This window comes from Eschrichtius robustus, chromosome 9, assembly GCF_028021215.1.
Source record: "Eschrichtius robustus isolate mEscRob2 chromosome 9, mEscRob2.pri, whole genome shotgun sequence".
NCBI classification, from domain to species: domain Eukaryota; kingdom Metazoa; phylum Chordata; class Mammalia; order Artiodactyla; family Eschrichtiidae; genus Eschrichtius; species Eschrichtius robustus.
Window position 1 is genome coordinate 56,895,724 of NC_090832.1, and position 19,862 is coordinate 56,915,585.

The 19,862-nt window shown below is 34.1% G+C and overlaps 1 pseudogene; it reads left to right on the forward strand.

The window, feature by feature from the left end:
- The first annotated feature begins 4,532 nt into the window (after positions 1–4,532).
- On the forward strand, positions 4,533–5,296 carry LOC137769230 (heterogeneous nuclear ribonucleoprotein D0 pseudogene; annotated as a pseudogene).
- Positions 5,297–19,862: the final 14,566 nt, after the last annotated feature.

The following is a 19,862-nucleotide window of genomic DNA, read 5'->3' on the forward strand; positions in this document are numbered from 1 at the left end:
TCTTGTCAGATCAAAATTATATTTGCTCTTTTGGTTTAAAAATGCTAATGTTATCTACTAAGCTTAAAACGCATCAATGCAGTCAGCAAGTTCAATATTTTCCTGAAGTCTCGAGTAATTTTATTTGTTGGACTTTGTATCTCTGCAAATGTTTAACACACTCTACTCAAGTCAGATAATTACTTTAGGCTTTGGTGTTGGCACAACTTCCCTTGTAGGCCTCTTCTGTTCTAACTCATTCTTTTGGCTTATATCTAACCCTATTTGGAGCACATCACTGACCCACTATTCCTCAGGCCATTCTTTGGATTGTGGAAGATGTGAAAGTACATAATTGTCTCTTTTGGGGTTCCAGATAGGGACTATACTCATTCTAAATCTTTCTGTAAGGGAAATTCTAATATTCAGAATCTGGATTCCGGATGCCTGACATCATGTTTTATACTTTCTTGGGAACCTCTGGTATACTTTTACTTATGAATTAATACTCAATATGTCTCAATGGATGTCCCTTTTATCACCTAGAGTAAAAAAACTTGCCTGAGATAAAAGAATTACGTTTCATTTCTTCTGCCCCAGCTTCTTCTTGCCCTCTTTGTATTTGAATAACCTCCACTAAATGGACTTCAGATGCATATATCCGTGTTCAGTTCTGAGTCAGTATCAATTGATTCTTTTTCTCCTCATTTTAAGTCATCTTTCCCTGCTCTTTTGCAAGCCTGGTGATGTTTTAAATTAGATTCCAGATGTTGTAGATTCACAATAGAAAAACACTCTAGCTGTTGTTTTATTTCAGAAAATTTCTAGTTGAATAAAGTTGCACATGTGATCTGATAATTCTGAGACTATGATGTTATGATTCAGGATATTGTCACCTTTGTTCTGCTTTTACAAACAATTTAGTAAGTTCAATAAGCAGGACTTGTTTGCTTTCCCTAGAAGTAGAGCAATTAAGATGCTTCCTCTTCCCGAGAGTATGAATATGCTGCATTACAAAGCTAGTCCACTTCAGAGGTAGAAAGAAATAGTGACACAGGTTTCACCTGTTATAAAATGAAATGTTCTACTGGACAAAATAAAGCTAGAAAGCAGTGTAATGCAATGCAATGCGGCCAGATTAAGCAATATATATACATATATATATATTTTTCCCTCAGCACTTAAAGAAGAAGAGTGCATTAAAAAATTCAAAGCAGTTATAATGGAAAACTATATTTTAAATACATCTGAGATTTAATCATTAGTTTGATAAAACACCATTAGCTTATTTAATAAAATATTTCAAAGTCTTTGCAAAATATTTTGTTAAATATTTATTTTTATAATATTAAAGTAAGCTCAAATTACTATCATTTTTTTCCTACAGATCATTTGAGGGAAACGGTCTATTTTTTAGCATCGTGTTCATCCTTTTCTCAGTTTTCTACTTGGGGAAACATAAATATCTTCACTGAAAAAAAAAATGTTGCCTTCAAATCTTCATTTGGATAGGCATAATATAATTAAAGTTTAGAAAGGAGAGCTCTTAAGTTTACAATTCTGCTATTTCAAAAATATCAATGCAAATATTAATGCACATGAAAATGGAACATTTTCATAAAACCTAAATTTATTTATTATGTCCTTATAAATTCAGATGCGATTTCCTATCAACATAATTATCTTAAGAAGATAGTCTTAACGTAACACAACATGTACAGTTTGGCTGTTTAACTAAATGATCCTGTCATACAAAGTGATAGAATATCTGAGATGAAGAAATACTGCTCTATTATTTAAAAATAAAAATATAAAGCCAAATATGATTACAGAGTTTAAAAATGATATAAAGACAGCAGATAACAGATTGAATTCTGAAGAAAATAAATTTACTGATTGAGAGGATTAGCCCAAGAAATCCTTTCAGAACACAAGAATGAGTCATAGAAGAAAAAGATAAGTGAAAGGTTAGATGCAGGGGAATGTGTAGAAGAAATTCAATACAGGTGTAATGGAGATTCAAAAACTGCGTGCTGAGCAGAAGAATAAGAAGCAACAACAGAAAAATAATAATGAAAACTGAAACCAACATAATCCCCTGTCCCTATCCAAACCAATACTGTGACCAAATATATTTTCCCATCCTGTGACCAGGCATGCTTAGGAAAGCATGTCTCTGTATTGAATAATCTGATTACAGGCAACAGCAACTATTTACTCCAGGACATGGTTGGACCTGGAAAATACGACTGTAAACCAATAAAATAGATTGTTTCTCAAGCCTAACAGCTTACTATTCAAGTCTCCCTTCAAACCCTTAACTTAACACAAAACTATTACATCATAAACTCTGCCTAATCCCAACTAGCTCTCTACCTTTAAAGACCTAACTTGGAACAGTAGATAACTCAGGATATGCTTAATACTTGGATATGAAGAGCAAGAGGTAAAATTTATTTATGCATGTAATATGTTTTCTATCTTAATATTCAATTCCTGGAAATTATACTTTATATATTTAACATCCACTCAATAAAATTTTATTATCTACTCTACACACAATGTTGCAAGGCACTGGAAAAATGGAATACAAGTATCGCTATCAAGGAACTTAGAACTCTTAAAAGAAGTAACATTGCATTTCAATAAATATGCACATATAAAAGGACAATCTCAAGCATCTGGAGACCTTCCTCCCTCTCCTCAATAAAGTCTACTTCTAAGTCAGCTACTTACTAATGGATGGTACAGACTTACAACCAGGGACAAGGCTAAAAATCTTAGGCAACACAGCTATTTATCTTCATAGAGTGTTTAAACCTTATGAGTTTATGGAATTTCTTACCTATATATGAAAACACACGTCTTTTCTCCCAACCCCAGATTTTCTTCTTTGTTTGTATCAAACTAAAACTCATACACTTTTAAAGAAACGGCAAACTCCTCATTAACTCCCATGGTGTTTTGCTATGGTAGGCAACTAGGCACGTGGATGCTGTGTGAATACCCTTGTAATCTGACACATGTCTAACTCAGGGCTTGCTCAATCTCTGTGTGACAAGAGCAAGTCAGTCTGCTGACTCTAAGGACTTATTCTAGCAATCTAAGGAAATCTCTTTATAATAGGACAGGGCAGCTTTCAGCTCTCAAGCAGCTTAACTTTCTAAGCTCACGTGTTTCTTTTAAATATCATAATCTATTTTGGAAGAGATACACACATTTTGAGTATAAGTACAAAATCATTTCTCTACAACTTCCTATTTTCTAATTTACTAAGTGGCATGCCAAGGGATGCAAAATTAATTCTATGATGATTCACCAATCAATGGTAGGATAATAAGTCCATCAAACATTGCGTAAACTATAACAATATCCTAGATACATGTTATACCTCTGTATAAAAGAAGTAAATCATTTTTATTGCTCTGAAAGAAATTTTGACTTATTTAACAAAAAACATGATAGGAAAAAACAGTATTAAGCAACAACCTATCATTGTTAACAAGGGCGTACATACAAGATCTATAGGGGATCAGAGCAAAGAAAAACGAAAGTACAGGAGGAAGTAGTGTTGGATGCCAACCAAATGAAGAAAGAATTTTAACTAGATGGAGGGAATTAAAGTTCTGTGCCACAGTAAGAAAATAAAATCACTACTAACTTAGACAAATAATATGCTGTCCAAACCAAGATTCACTGGAAAGTGAAAGCGGGTGCTAAGAAGTTATAATAATATATTATTCAAAAAATTTTTATTGTCCCCAAAACTGATTTTATTATGATATTGAACTTATTTAAAAACTTATAGTATATTTAAGATTATTTTCAAAAATAAACTTTCTTTCAGAACACAAGAGTGAGTCATAGAAGAAAAAGATAAGTAAAAGGTTAGAAACATTCATAGTGAAACATATGAATAACTGCTAAGTTTAAAAAGTTTGAATATCGAATTCCCTGGTCCAGTGGTTAGGCTTTCACTGCTGAGGGCCAGAGTTCAATCTCTGGTCAGGGAACTAAGATCCCACAAGCCACGTGGGGCAGCCAAAAATAAAAAAGATTGAATATCAACAGTATTTTATGGGAAAATCAAATTCTTTAGAGGAAACTTACAATATTCTTTATTTTGATTGCATAAACATTAAAAATTAACACAAGCAGTAGTAATTACTATTGGTTTATGTTTACATACTTAATTAGGTTTGTGTGTCCTCAAAGCTTTATGACTGATATATTTCAGAGGATGGTATTATTTATTTAGTACAGAATTATGTTTTCTTATAATAACTGGGGATATTATTCAAAATTGCATCTTATGGTTATAACTTTGACACCACTGACACAATTATAGATTTTTTTCTGAGGGCTGCAATAGGTTTTTTAAAATACATTTTTGGTGTACAGTTCTATGAATTTTAACACATGTATAGATACATGTAACCATACAGCAATCTGGGTACAGAGCAGATCCATTACCACAAAACACTACCTTGTGATATTCTTTTTTAAGTCACACCATCCTCCTAACTACTACCATCCTCCTACACTTTGAAGCAGTGACGGCACAGCGAGAAGAATGGAAAATGTTCATAGGAGGCCTTAGCTGGGATACTACAAAGAAAGATCTGAAGGACTACTTCTCCAAATTTGGTGAAGTCGTAGACTGCACTCTGAAGTTAGATCTTATCACAGAGCGATCAAGGGGTTTTGGCTTTGTGCTATTTAAAGAGTCGGAGAGTGTAGATAAGGTCATGGATCAGAAAGAACATAAATTGAATGGGAAGGTGATTGATCCTAAGAGGGCCAAAGCCATGAAAACAAAAGAGCCTGTTAAAAAATTTTTGTTGGTGGCCTTTTTCCAGATACACCTGAAGAGAAAATAAGGGAGTATTTTGGTGGTTTTGGTGAGGTTGAATCCATAGAGCTCCCCATGGACAACAAGACCAATAAGAGGCGTGGATTCTGCTTTATTACCTTTAAGGAAGAGGAACCAGTGAAGAAGATAATGGAAGAGAAATACCACAATGTTGGTCTTAGGAAATGTGAAATAAAAGTAGCTATGTCGAAGGAACAGTATCAGCAACAGCAACAGTGGAGATCTAGAGGAGGATTTGCGGGAAGAGCTCATGGAAGAGGTGGTGACCAACAGAGTGAGAAAGCATCCAGGCGAGGTGGTCATCAAAATAGCTACAAACCATACTAAATTATTCCATCTGCAACTTATCCCCAACATGTGGTGAAGGAGTATTTTCCAAATTGAAGATTCATTTGAAGGTGGCTACTGCTACCTGCTAATAGCAGTTCAAACTAAATTTTTTGTGTCAAGTCCCCAAATGGAAGTATGACGTTGGGTCCCTCTGAAGTTTAATTCTGAGTTCTCATTAAAAGAAATTTGCTTTCATTGTTTTATTTCTTAATTGCTCTGCTTCAGAATCAATTTGTGTTTTATGCCTCCCCCACAGTCTCACGTTAAAAGCCCAGTGTGACAGTGTCATGTTGTAGTAGTGTCTTACTGGTTTTTTAATAAATCATTTTGTATTAAAAAAAAAAAGAGTAGGTAGGTAGGTAACTCCTACCATCCTGCTACCTACTCTCTCTTTGTCATTACAGATGTATCTTCTTGTAAATGTCATACAAATGGAATCAAACAGTATATTAACTTTTGAGATTGGCTTATCTCACTTGCATAATGCTTCTGTGATTCATCCATGGTGAAGAATGTTAAGGTTGTTTCTAGTTTTTTTGAATTATGACTTATGTGAATACTCATGTACAGGTTTTTGCTTGAAGATAAGTTTTTCTTTCTTTAGGTTAGTACACAGTAGTGTGATTACTGGGTCATATAGGTAACTATGTGTTTATCTTTATTAGAAACTGCCATACTCTTTTCAGAGTAGCTGTATCATTTTCCATAGCCAAGGGCAATACATGAGAGTTCCAGTTGTTCTACATCTTTGTTATCACTTGAGATTATCAATAATTTTTATTTTAGCCATCCTAAAAGGTGTTATAGTGGCTCTCATTATGGTTTTCATTTACATTTCCCTCCTCACTAATAATGTTGAACAAATTTTATGTCCTTTTTTAACTTTTATATATCTTCTTTGATAAAGTGTCTGTTCAAGTCTTGTACCCCCTTTTGCTAATTGGGGTTTTTGTTTTATTTCTGTTGAGTATTGAGAGTTCTTTATATAGTCCAGTTAAAATTCTTTTGTCAGATGTGCGATGGCAAATATTCTCTCCCAGTCTGTTGCTCCCTGTCACATTTAAGAATTCATTGTCTAACACCAGGCCACAAAGATTTTTATCTTATTTTTTTCCCTCCAATGTTTTGTAAGTTTACTTTTTACATTTACATTTATAATCTACTTTGACTTATAGTATCAGGTGGGAGGTTTAGGTTGAGTTTAGTTATTAGCTTATGGATTCCACTTGTTCCATCATCAATTGTTTAAAGGATATATTCTTTATCCATTGAATTGCCTTTACCTCTCTGTCAAAATATATTGGCCATATGTGTGTGGGTCTACCTTTTGATTCCCTTTTTTTGTTCCATTGATCTATGTATCTATTCTTTGCTAATAGCATACTCATAATAGTTTACAGTGCATTACAACGGTATTTTATAAATCCTGAGTTTGTGCATAAATTTTGCATGTATCCTTTAATATTCTACTAGGTATTAAATTATAGAAAACATCACATAAACCTGGCATTTAATCTGGGCTATTCTACTTAACAGAGAAACTACGACTTTGTATAAGTTATATAGAGGATATAATCTCCATTTCCTCATCTTTAACATTGTCATACATTATCCAAATTATAGGAGTGATGTAAGTGTTAAATGAGTTAGCTTTTTCAAAGTAAATAACATTGAATATATGTTCCCAACAAGCGTTATTTCTTTTTGCTCTTTATTCTACCCTAGCATTATTCATTCGCCTGATTTTATTGGATATTATTTCAATAAAAGTAACCCTTTAAAAATACATAAAGCATGGGAAAAGCAATAAACTAATATAAATATAATTAATACAATTTTCTGCATAACTGCACAAAAAAACAATATAATATGAGGCTTTCAGAGAAGAATTACTATTTTCCACTTGTGACCTTGAGCTAGGGACAAAAACAAAAGAGAACATATCATGCAGCTCGGTACCCTTTAGATTTAGTGCACAGAGAACTAATCCATCTGTTTATGGTTCCTTTTTTTGTCCCCTGATAACACTTAGTTAAAAGACACATGCTTCAACCTTCAAGATAAATTATCCTTTCAATTCTTAATGGTTGTAAGTGATAAAATCTAAGAGCAAATCAGTGCGTGCATTAAAACTGGTGACATCTATGCCTTTGACTTGCTGAATGATTATCAAGATATTTAAAGGTTAAATGGTTATTTATACATAGATGAAGTTCATGAATACACTCATCGTTGCTCTCAACATTTGAGTGCCATATATGAATAAGTGGGTAGATGAGGCAGAAGAATGGTTCAAATGAGAAATAAAAATTAATAAATGTACAAGGCTCAAAGATTTGATGTCTACATTCAATGTAGTAGTCATCTTAACAAAAATAGAAAATTTGGAGAGGGGAAACTGATTTTATGAAAGATATTTCCTCTGTAAATAGCATTTTAGTGCACATCTGGGAGAAGTCCCAGAGGCAACCTCAATAAACATGCATTGGAACATTTTTCTAAGAAAGAACTCAAGCTGTGTTCTAGTAATTTAATTTTATGCCCCTTATTTCAACACAACAGTAAAAATATTCACTGTTTAAGATTGCTATAACTGTTCTCAGAACCTATGTTTTGGAACTCTTTTAGGTTATATGATAATAATTCAGTGTTCATGAGAGCACATTAGCTAGGATGGCTATAGACAAAATAAAAATTACTTTTTTTTTTTTTTTTTTTGGCAAATGTTCCCATACAGGCTGGGTTGAGTCTTCTATTCCCACCAATGAGGTCAACAAACAGATAAGAAACATAGTGAGATGGTAAGATTTCAATAAAACATTTCACAAGCTTTGTTTTAAGCCATATATAAACCTATTGCTAGGCATTTTTCTGAGTAAAAACGTGTGTGTGTGTGTACACACATATACATATACATATACATATACATATATATATATATATCAGAGGATTGACCTAAAATCACTGCCAGAAAGAAAAATTCCACCTTAACTGTGAAAATTCTGAAAAGAAACGTGGTTTTTCAGAGGACTGAACATGGGGGAACAAGTTAAAAGTAAGCACAGTTCTTGGGCTTAAGCTTTGCAAGTCATCATGGCTGGGCAAGAAAATGGTGCAAGAAAAGACATCTGTTTCCATATTAACTGGTAATGGGAATAAGAGACAAAGAGGGAAGTTTAGGGTTTTACAGGAAAAGATGGCAAAAAAATAATGAAAATACCAGAGTTGGCATAACACCTCTTCCAAATAGCAAAAATAAGCACAAAAAAGAAAATTACAACGAATGATTTAACGTTCGTATCAGTTAGGGTTCTCTAGAGAAACAGAACCAATGAGATACCAATAGATGATTGATAGACGGATAGATGAAGAGATTTATTATGAGAATTAGCTCACACAATTATGGAAGCTGACTTTTGCTTTCTCCAAGCTAAAGAAGCAGAAAAGCAGGTACTATAATTCAGTCTGAGTATGAAGGCCTGAGAACCAGGGGAGCCACTGATGGAACTCCTAGTCCAAAGCCAAATACCTAAGAAACTGGGGGGACATTGGTGTACCTCCTACGGTCCAAAGGCCCGAGAATCAGGAGCCCTGATGTAAGAGAGCAGGAAAAGATGGATGTCCCAGCTCAAGAAGAGATAGCGAGAATTTATCCTTCTCCACCTTCTTGTATTTGAGCCTTCAACAGATTGGATGATGACTCTCAATACTGTTAAGTGTGACTCTTCTTTACTCAGTCTACTAACTCTTTAGAAACATCTTCACAAACACACCCATAAATAATATTTCACCAGGTCTCTGGGCTTCTCTTAGCCAAGTCAAGTTGGCTCATAAAATTAACCATTAACAATATTAATTTAAAATCCCAAAGAAATGTTTATTCAACAACTTTAAGCTTATTCAACAACTTTAAGAAAGTGATACATCACGAACAACTGGCATTTATTCCAGTAACACAAGCTTGGTTTAATATCTGAAAATCTATTAAGCCAACATGCCATTAATGTATCTAAGGAGAAAAAGCATATGATTATCTCTAAAGATGATGAAGTCTTTGACAAAATTAAATACTTGCTCCTCATAAAAATATAGCTAGGAAGATACAAATTGATACATATTTCCTTAACAAGATAAAAGCAAAAAAAAATTAGTTATAAAACCAGTATTTTACTTAACAGGGAAAAAGAGATATTACCACTAAGATCAGAAACAAAGATGCCAACTAAGACTTTAGTGTTTAAAACTGTATTGGTAATATAGAAATCTAGAAAAATGGAATCTAGAAAAATGGTACAGATGAACCTATTTGTAGGGCAGGAATAGAAAAGTAGACATAGAGAAAGGACATGAGGACACAGCGGGGAAAGGGGAGGGTGGGACAAACTAGGAGATTAGGTTTGACATAAATACACTATCATGTGTAAAACAGACAGCTAGTGGGAACCTGCTGTATAACACAGGGAGCTTAGTTCGTGCTCTGTGACAACCTAGATGGGTGGGATGGGGGGGGTGGGAGGGAGGTCCAAAAGGGAGGGGATATAGGTATACCAAAAAATAAATAAATAAATTTAAAAAACTGTATTGGAAATATCTGCCAAACCAATTAGAAACAATAAATAAATTAGTGCCGCAAATTATAAAATAGGAAGTACAACTCTATTTGTACATGATAGGATAGTATTCTTGGAAAGCTCAAAGAATCAATAATACATTTGTCTCAGAAATAAAATAATTTACTAGAGTAGGAGAATAACATGAACATACAGAAATCAAAAGCCTTCTGACTCATAAACAACAACCAGTTCAAAGACATAATGGGAGAAAAAAAAACTCTATTAATTATAGCACACTAAAGATGAGAAAACTTAGAAATATATGTAAAGAGAAATATGCAAACTGTATATGAAGAAAACTTTAAAATACTTCTGAAAGACACAAATTAGGCTTGAACAAAGAAAACAAAATATATTATTCTTTAACAGAATAACTCAGCATCATAAAGGTGACTCCTCTCTAAGTAATTTTATGAATTTAACACAATCATGATAAACATGCCTACAAACTTTCATGGATCTAGACAAGCTGATTACAACTGTGTAATAATAACTAATATAATTAGAAACATGGGGGCAAGACATACACAATGTTAAACATTCTCTAAAGCCATGCTCCTCAAAGTAGTGTGGTGTTGGTGCATAAATATAAAAATAGACCAATGAAATAGAATAGAATGTCCAAAAACAGAGCTAGTTATTAAGGGTCATTTGATATATTATAAATATTACACCTGACATTACTAGGGCATAAATTTACTTCTTAATAAATGGTGTTTAGGTAACTATTGTACAGTCAGTTGGAGAAAGATATAAAATATTAACTAGTTTAGAAAAGAGAGTTAGAAAACAGAGTTAGAATATGAGAAAGAAGGAAGATTAGAATGAGCTCTTTCATGCTGCATTGTGACAATAAAAACCTATTTATACACATATACACAGTTTTATATTCACTATTTGTGTATATACACATACATATACTCATATACACATAAATATGGGCACCTTGCTACCATGCAAAACAACCAAAAAAGCAGGGAAATGCACATAAAATAATGATAGCATGTCAATGAGACAATGAAACCAACTTGAAGGACCGCCTAATAGTCAAAGCGTAGAAAATTTCAGCATCAAAAGAAAAAATAATTGTAACAACTTTTCTGAAAAAACAAGAATCTATAAATGCATACTGTTAGAAATGAATGGGAGAAAAGGGAAAGATCTCTCTTACCATTTAATGCTACAATGATTTCATATGAGCAGATAACTGAAAGGACCCACAAGACTTTGGAGAGCATATTCACAAGATCTTTATAAAGTCAAAGGATACAGAAAGAGTGTGCAGGCAAGAATCAATAGCCTGAGAGACCCCAGGCACAGTTGCCCAGAATTATTCTTATTCACACATGATATATTCATCTCTGGAGTATAAACCTTTATAACCTGTTTGAGGCATCTTGGTTTTAGAAGAGCTTCCCAAATGTTCCCAGTGGGATCTTTTATGCCCTTATATAGTTATAAAGCCAAGCCAAGCCATGTAACATGTTACACCATGTGTAAGTGATCAATATGCATACTGGCTTGGTGACCACTGGAAAGTTTCAAACTTTAAATAGCACATTATAAATCATTAGTTAGCACTCTCAATGTTCTCTTAGCCAAGAATCAGTTTGAAACTTCCAGGCATACCTGGAGATAAGCACTGAGCTGTCTTAGACCAGCTGAAAATAATGTATACAGAAAACTGATATAAAGAAGGAATGATAAAGTTAAAAATAACACCACTTAGCAACTATCATAATAATTGAATCAGACAAAATCATGAGTGGGAGCTAGCCTCATGGGTAAAAGTTTAATGAGGAGCAGGATATTTACATATTCTCAAAGTAGTTCCCGCCAAAGTACTTTTTTTTTTTTTAACAAGGAGGAACTAGCAATTTTACAGTGGCTGAACCTAGCTGATATCACCTTAGGCAAATCATCAAAGTTAACATCATCAGTAATGGGACAAGGTGACAGCATGTGCCCCCTTATCAGTCACTGAGAAGGACATAGCATCACTTCTATGATACTGCTGTCAAAAATGCATCATTTGAATGGAATCGTTAGCAAGTGTGAATCAAAACGAAATTGAGGGACAGCCTACAAAATAACTGGTCTGTAATTTTTAAAATAATGTCAAGCTCATGAAATCTAAAAAAAAGGCTAATGAATTCTTATCGAATAAAGGAGACTTAAAGAAACACAGCAAACTAACATAGATTGTTTGAACTGGAACCAGCGCTGGGAAAAAATAGCTAATAAATACATTAATAGAGAAATCAATGAAATTTGAATATGTACAACTGAGTTAAAAAATTACTGTACCAATGTTCTAATTAATGATTTTGATAATTGTACCATGGTTACAGATTCTTAGGAGATGTATTCTGAAACATTTAAGGGTAAAGGTGTAGAAAGTTAGCAGCACGATATTAAATCTCTATCTATCTATATATCTATCTTCCTATCTATCTGATACACCCATGACCCATGCTCACCCACATAATTGAATTAAAACATAGTACTATGTGTGCCCTCAAGTACTGATTTTCTGGCTCAAAATTAAGCAATAGTGAAAATATTCAGAGAGTTAAATGAATGATATTTAGTATGACTTTTCAGTTTAATCACACAAGATAAAATAACAGTGCTAAGCACTGACTTTTTAAAGCCTTATGAGTTACAGTAATAATAGTTTAGGTAGCCCTGACCATTTCATTACTGTAAGTAACATTAGATGATGGGAATGCAGAGAAATGACCATGGTTCTCATCTTTTAAAGAGGACTGGAACATATGCGAAATCAGATTATTCAGTTTAGCCCAACTAATTGAAAAAAATGTTCAACTGCTAACTGAATTGTCGTTGATAGTGTTGGCTAATTTTAGGGCTTTAAAAATGAAATATATTAATTACATAAAGATATATTTGCTATGAACTATTATTGATAAATCAATCCAAATTCCTTTTAAAGTGAACTATTTAAAATCTCATTTTATGAGAGGAAAATGAGTCTTAGAGATTTTAGAGATCACCCCACTAGCCATAAAAAAATCAGGGAACAACATTTTGTCTGGTTCCAGTACCAATGCTTTTAATCACTGTTCTATACTTTTTTATTTCCTGTAAATCCTACCGTTCATAAAATGTGAAATGTTGTGCAAATGATGCTGTGACTGTCATGGACTTGGATGTTAAGAGACCTAGCAGCTCCCGCTTTCTCTCTGAGGATCCTGCTGCTATGCTGCAAATAAACACAGCTACACTATTAAATGGAAGAGCACCAAGGTGTCAGACAGGCAAATAAAGTCTTCAAGGACCTTCCAGCCCAGCTCAGCAAAATGAGGAACACAGTCAAGTAAAAAAAGAAATTATTGCGTTTATCTAAAAGAACTAAAGATTAATCTATTTTACTAATCAAATTGAATCTGTACTCCCATTTTTCAATTTTCCAAAATAGGAATATTGGTTGAATTAGGTAATATAACAGCTTAAATGATAGGTTTATGGAAATTACATGCATGTGGGGAGAGAGTGAGAGCAAGAGTGAGAGAGACTTTCAAATCGCAGTGCTAGTAAATAAGAATTTAGATTAAGAAAAAATTGAAGAATGGATGATATCCCTTCTTATGCATAAATTCTAGTTAAGTCAGCAATTTTTGGTCATGACATAGGTCTAAGAATAATTTTATCAAAGTCTATTTGAGATATAAGAAATAGAAGACACTGAACAAGATAGCATCAGAAAACTGTTTTCTGCTCACGCTTCACATATCACACTAATCTCTAGGACAGAGATCTTAAGATGATTGTCCTTTCTCATCGTTTAACAATAGGGGCTCACACCCAAGACACAGGGGCCAACTGAGGATAGAATATATCCGATCATCTCCATCCTTCTTATCTGTATATTTTTTGCCTTACAAAATTTTTTATGCCAGACAAACTATTTATCCTCAACTAAAATGAAAAACCAAACCAAACAAGACAAAAACAAACAAGAAAAAAAAAAAAAAACTTCCGTGCATTTGAATGTGGGTTGAAAACTGATATTCTGAGAGAGACAGAGGGAGAGGGAGAGAGAGTGTGTGTATGTGTGTGTGTGTGTGTGTGTGTGTGTGTGTGTGTGTTTATGCCTATGTCTGGGATATTACTCATCTTATTTAGTAGTACCTTTTTTCTCCCTAAGGATTTTATAAATACATGACAATATCAGCTATAGATGAAGACAGTTTATTTCTTCCTTTCATTCTTAACTGAATTTCCTTTTTGCACACTTTAGTAATGGCTACATTGTTTAAGTAAATTGTAAGAGTCTACATCCTTTTGTCTGTAGGAGCTGGAGAACCAGTCAGTCAAAAAAATACCCTGTTAAGTATAATACTTTATATAAAGAATTACAAAGTAATTTTTGTTTATTTAGCATCATTTTTGGCTGTTTGTCTTTGAAGGAGGAGTAAGTACAGCGGGGTTGGTACAGAAGATTAGATGTATAGGGAATTAAGGGTGGTTTGGTCCGTTTGTGTGTTTATGGGAATTAAAAATGACACTTTTTGGCATTTAATGCATTTCCTATTTCTTTGTATTAAGCTTGTTATGCATAGAAAATTTCTAAAAGTTAAAATAATAATCTACATAAAGTAATATTCTTCTGTACTCTTGATTTATAGAAAGAAGATAAACATATATTGGATACCATCCATATATATATATTTATTTCTGTCCCTTATGAATCAAACCAACATACTAAACATTTCATATTCTCATTATAAAACTGGCAATAATAGCTTCAAAATTATTAAGAAAATATAAATATGCTGAAAGTTTTACATTTGCCTTGAATAATCAGAAATGAAATTATTTTACGATTCGGATTGAGGAGGATTTTTTGTTGCTCTTTCTTGTTATATTTTTATTATATAATTGTAATGATTTTAAAAGGTGACTTCTCCCTTCATTTTTAGCTGTAAAATTAAAATCTAATAAAATATATTTAGGAGAGTGTTTTCTATTTTTATTTGCAAATTTGGGATGATAGCATAAACATCAATTTTTTATTGAGAATTTAGGTAATTTTGTACATTCTGCAAATTTAATTAAAGCAATATTTCCAAGTATTAATAGAAAGTGTAATAACTTGGGATGATTTAAGTACCACTTGATAGCTCAAACTACTCATAAAAGAGTACTTTGGAATATTTACAAAAAATGCATATCTTATAATATTCAATAATATAACCTGGACTGAGCTCTGACCGCCACAGCAACAGTCAGCTCTACCCACCACCAGAGCCTCCCATCAAGCCTCTTAGATAGCCTCAACCACCAGAGGGCAGACAACAGAAGCAAGAAAAACTATAATCCTGCAGCCTGTGGACCAAAAACCACAGTTACAGAAAGATAGAGAAGATGAAAAGGCAGACGGCTATGTACCAGATGAAGGAACAAGAAAAAACCCCAGAAAAACAACTAAATGAAGTGGAGATAGGCAACCTTCCAGAAAAAGAATTCAGAATAATGATAGTGAAGATGATCCAGGACCTCGGAATAAGAATGGAGGCAAAGATTGAGAAGATGCAAGAAATGATTAACAAAGACCTAGAAGAATTAAAGAACAAGCAAACAGAGATGACCAATACAATAACTGAAATGAAAACTACACTAGAAGGAATCAATAGCAGAATAACTGAGGCAGAAGAACGGATAAGTGACCTGGAAGACAGAATGGTGGAATTCACTGCTGCGGAACAGACTAAAGAAAAAAGAATGAAAAGAAATGAAGACAGCCTAAGAGACCTCTGGGACAACATTAAACGCAACAACATTCGCATTATAGGGGTCCCAGAAGGAGAAGAGAGAGAGAAAGGACCAGAGAAAATATTTGAAGAGATTATAGTCGAAAACTTCCCTAACATGGGAAAGGAAATAGCCACCCAAGTCCAGGAAGCGCAGAGAGTCCCATACAGAATAAACCCAAGGAGAAACACGCCGAGACACATAGTAATCAAAGTGGCAAAAATTAAAGACAAAGAAAAATTATTGAAAGCAGCAAGGGAAAAACGACAAATAACATACAAGGGAACTCCCATAAGGTTAACAGCTGATTTCTCAGCAGAAACTCTGCAAGCCAGAAGGGAGTGGCACGATATACTTAAAGTGATGAAAGGGAAGAACCTACAACCAAGATGACTCTACCCGGCAAGGATCTCATTTAGATTTGATGGAGAAATCAAAAGCTTTACAGACAAGCAAAAGCTAAGAGAATTCAGCGCCACCAAACCAGCTCTACAACAAATGCTAAAGGAACTTCTCTAAGTGGGAAACACAAGAGAAGAAAAGGACCTACAAAAACAAACCCAAAACAATTAAGAAAATGGTCATAGGAACATACATATCGATAATTACCTTAAACGTGAATGGATTAAATGCCCCAACCAAAAGACATAGACTGGCTGAATGGATACAAAAACAAGACCCATATATATGCTGTCTACAAGAGACCCACTTTAGACCTAGGGACACATACAGACTGAAAGTGAGGGGATGGAAAAAGATATTCCATGCAAATGGAAATCAAAAGAAAGCTGGAGTAGCTATACTCATATCAGATAAAATAGACTTTAAAATAAAGAATGTTACAAGAGACAAGGAAGGACACTACATAATGATCAAGGGATCAATCCAAGAAGAAGATATAACAATTATAAATATATATGCACCCAACATAGGAGCACCTCAATACATAAGGCAACTGCTAACAGCTATAAAAGAGGAAATCGACAGTAACACAATCATAGTGGGGGACTTTAACACCTCACTTACACCAATGGACAGATCATCCAAAATGAAAATAAATAAGGAAACAGAAGCTTTAAATGACACAATAGACCAGATAGATTTAATTGATATATATAGGACATTCCAACCAAAAACAGCAGATTACACATTCTTCTCAAGTGCGCACGGAACATTCTCCAGGATAGATCACATCTTGGGTCACAAATCAAGCCTCAGTAAATTTAAGAAAATGGAAATCATATCAAGCATCTTTTCTGACCACAACGCGATGAGATTAGAAATGAATTACAGGGAAAAAAACGTAAAAAAGACAAACACATGGAGGCTAAACAATACGTTACTAAATAACCAAGAGATCACTGAAGAAATCAAAGAGGAAATAAAAAAATACCTAGAGACAAATGACAATGAAAACACGACGACCCAAAACCTATGGGATGCAGCAAAAGCGGTTCTAAGAGGGAAGTTTATAGCTATACAAGCCTACCTAAAGAAACAAGAAAAATCTCAAGTAAACAATCTAACCTTACACCTAAAGAAACTAGAGAAAGAAGAACAAACAAAACCCAAAGTTAGCAGAAGGAAAGAAATCATAAAGATCAGAGCAGAAATAAATGAAATAGAAACAAAGAAAACAATAGCAAAGATCAATAAAACTAAAAGTTGGTTCTTTGAGAAGATAAACAAAATTTATAAGCCATTAGCCAGACTCATCAAGAAAAAGAGGGAGAGGACTCAAATCAAAAATATCAGAAATGAAAAAGGAGAAGTTACAACAGACACCGCAGAAATACAAAGCATCCTAAGACACTACTACAAGCAACTCTATGCCAATAAAATGGACAACCTGGAAGAAATGGACAAATTCTTAGAAAGGTATAACCTTCCAAGACTGAATCAGGAAGAAACAGAAAATATGAACAGACCAATCACAAGTAATGAAATTGAAACTGTGATTAAAAATCTTCCAACAAACAAAAGTCCAGGACCAGATGGCTTCACAGGTGAATTCTATCAAACATTTAGAGAAGAGCTAACACCCATCCTTCTCAAACTCTTCCAAAAAATTGCAGAGGAAGGAACACTCCCAAACTCATTCTATGAGGCCACCATCACCCTGATACCAAAACCAGACAAAGACACTACAAAAAAAGAAAATTACAGACCAATATCACTGATGAATATAGATGCAAAACTCCTCAACAAAATACTAGCAAACAGAATCCAGCAACACATTAAAAGGATCATACACCACGATCAAGTGGGATTTATCCCAGGGATGCAAGGATTCTTCAATATACGCAAATCAATCAATGTGATACACCATATTAACAAATTGAAGAATAAAAACCATATGATCATCTCAATAGATGCAGAAAAAGCTTTTGACAAAATTCAACACCCATTTCTGATAAAAACTCTCCAGACAGTGGGCATAGAGGAAACCTACCTCAACATAATAAAGGCCATGTATGACAAACCCACAGCAAACATCATTCTCAATGGTGAAAAACTGAAAGCATTTCCTCTAAGATCAGGAACGAGACAAGGATGTCCACTCTCACCACTATTATTCAACATAGTTCTGGAAGTCCTAGCCACGGCAATCAGAGAAGAAAAATAAATAAAAGGAATACAAATTGGAAAAGAAGAAGTAAAACTGTCACTGTTTGCGGATGACATGATACTATACATAGAGAATCCTAAAACTGCCACCAGAAAACTGCTAGAGCTAATTAATGAATATGGTAAAGTTGCAGGATACAAAATTAATGCACAGAAATCTCTTGCATTCCTATACACTAATGATGAAAAATCTGAAAGAGAAATTATGGAAACACTCCCATTTACCATTGCAACAAAAAGAATAAAATACCTAGGAATAAACCTACCTAGAGAGACAAAAGACCTGTATGCAGAAAACTATAAGACACTGATGAAAGAAATTAAAGATGATACCAACAGATGGAGAGATATACCATGTTCTTGGCTTGGAAGAATCAACATTGTGAAAATGAGTATACTACCCAAAGCAATCTACAGATTCAATGCAATCCCTATCAAATTACCAATGGCATTTTTTACGGAGCTAGAACAAATCATCTTAAAATTTGTATGGAGACACAAAAGACCCCGAATAGCCAAAGCAGTCTTGAGGCAAAAAAATGGAGCTGGAGGAATCAGACTCCCTGACTTCAGACTATACTACAAAGCTACAGTAATCAAGACAATATGGTACTGGCACAAAAACAGAAACATAGATCAATGGAACAAGATAGAAAGCCCAGAGATTAACCCACGCACCTATGGTCAACTAATCTATGACAAAGGAGGCAAAGATATACAATGGAGTAAAGACAGTCTCTTCAATAAGTGGTGCTGGGAAAACTGGACAGCTACATGTAAAAGAATGAAATTAGAATACTCCCTAACACCATACACAAAAATAAACTCAAAATGGATTCGAGACCTAAATATAAGACTGGACACTATAAAACTCTTAGAGGAAAACATAGGAAGAACACTCTTTCACATAAATCACAGCAAGATCTTTTTTGATCCACCTCCTAGAGTAATGGAAATAAAAACAAAAATAAACAAGTGGGACCTAATGAAACTTCAAAGCTTTTGCACAGCAAAGGAAACCATAAACAAGACGAAAAGACAACCCTCAGAATGGGAGAAAATATTTGCAAATGAATCAACGGACAAAGGATTAATCTGCAAAATATATAAACAGCTCATTCAGCTCAATATTAAAGAAACAAACACCCCAATCCAAAAATGGGCAGAAGACCTAAATAGACATTTCTCCAAAGAAGACATACAGACGGCCACGAAGCACATGAAAAGATGCTCAACATCACTAATTATTAGAGAAATGCAAATCAAAACTACAATGAGGTATCACCTCACTCCTGTTAGAATGGGCATCATCAGAAAATCTACAAACAACAAATGCTGGAGAGGGTGTGGAGAAAAGGGAACCCTCTTGCACTGTTGGTGGGAATGTAAATTGATACAGCCACTATGGAGAACAATATGGAGGTTCCTTAAAAAACTAAAAATAGAATTACCATATGACCCAGCAATCCCACTACTGGGCATATACCCAGAGAAAACCGTAATTCAAAAAGACACATGCACCCGAATGTTCATTGCAGCACTATTTACAATAGCCAGGTCATGGAAGCAACCTAAATGCCCATCAGCAGACGAATGGATAAAGAAGAAGTGGTACATATATACAATGGAATATTACTCAGCCATAAAAAGGAACGAAATTG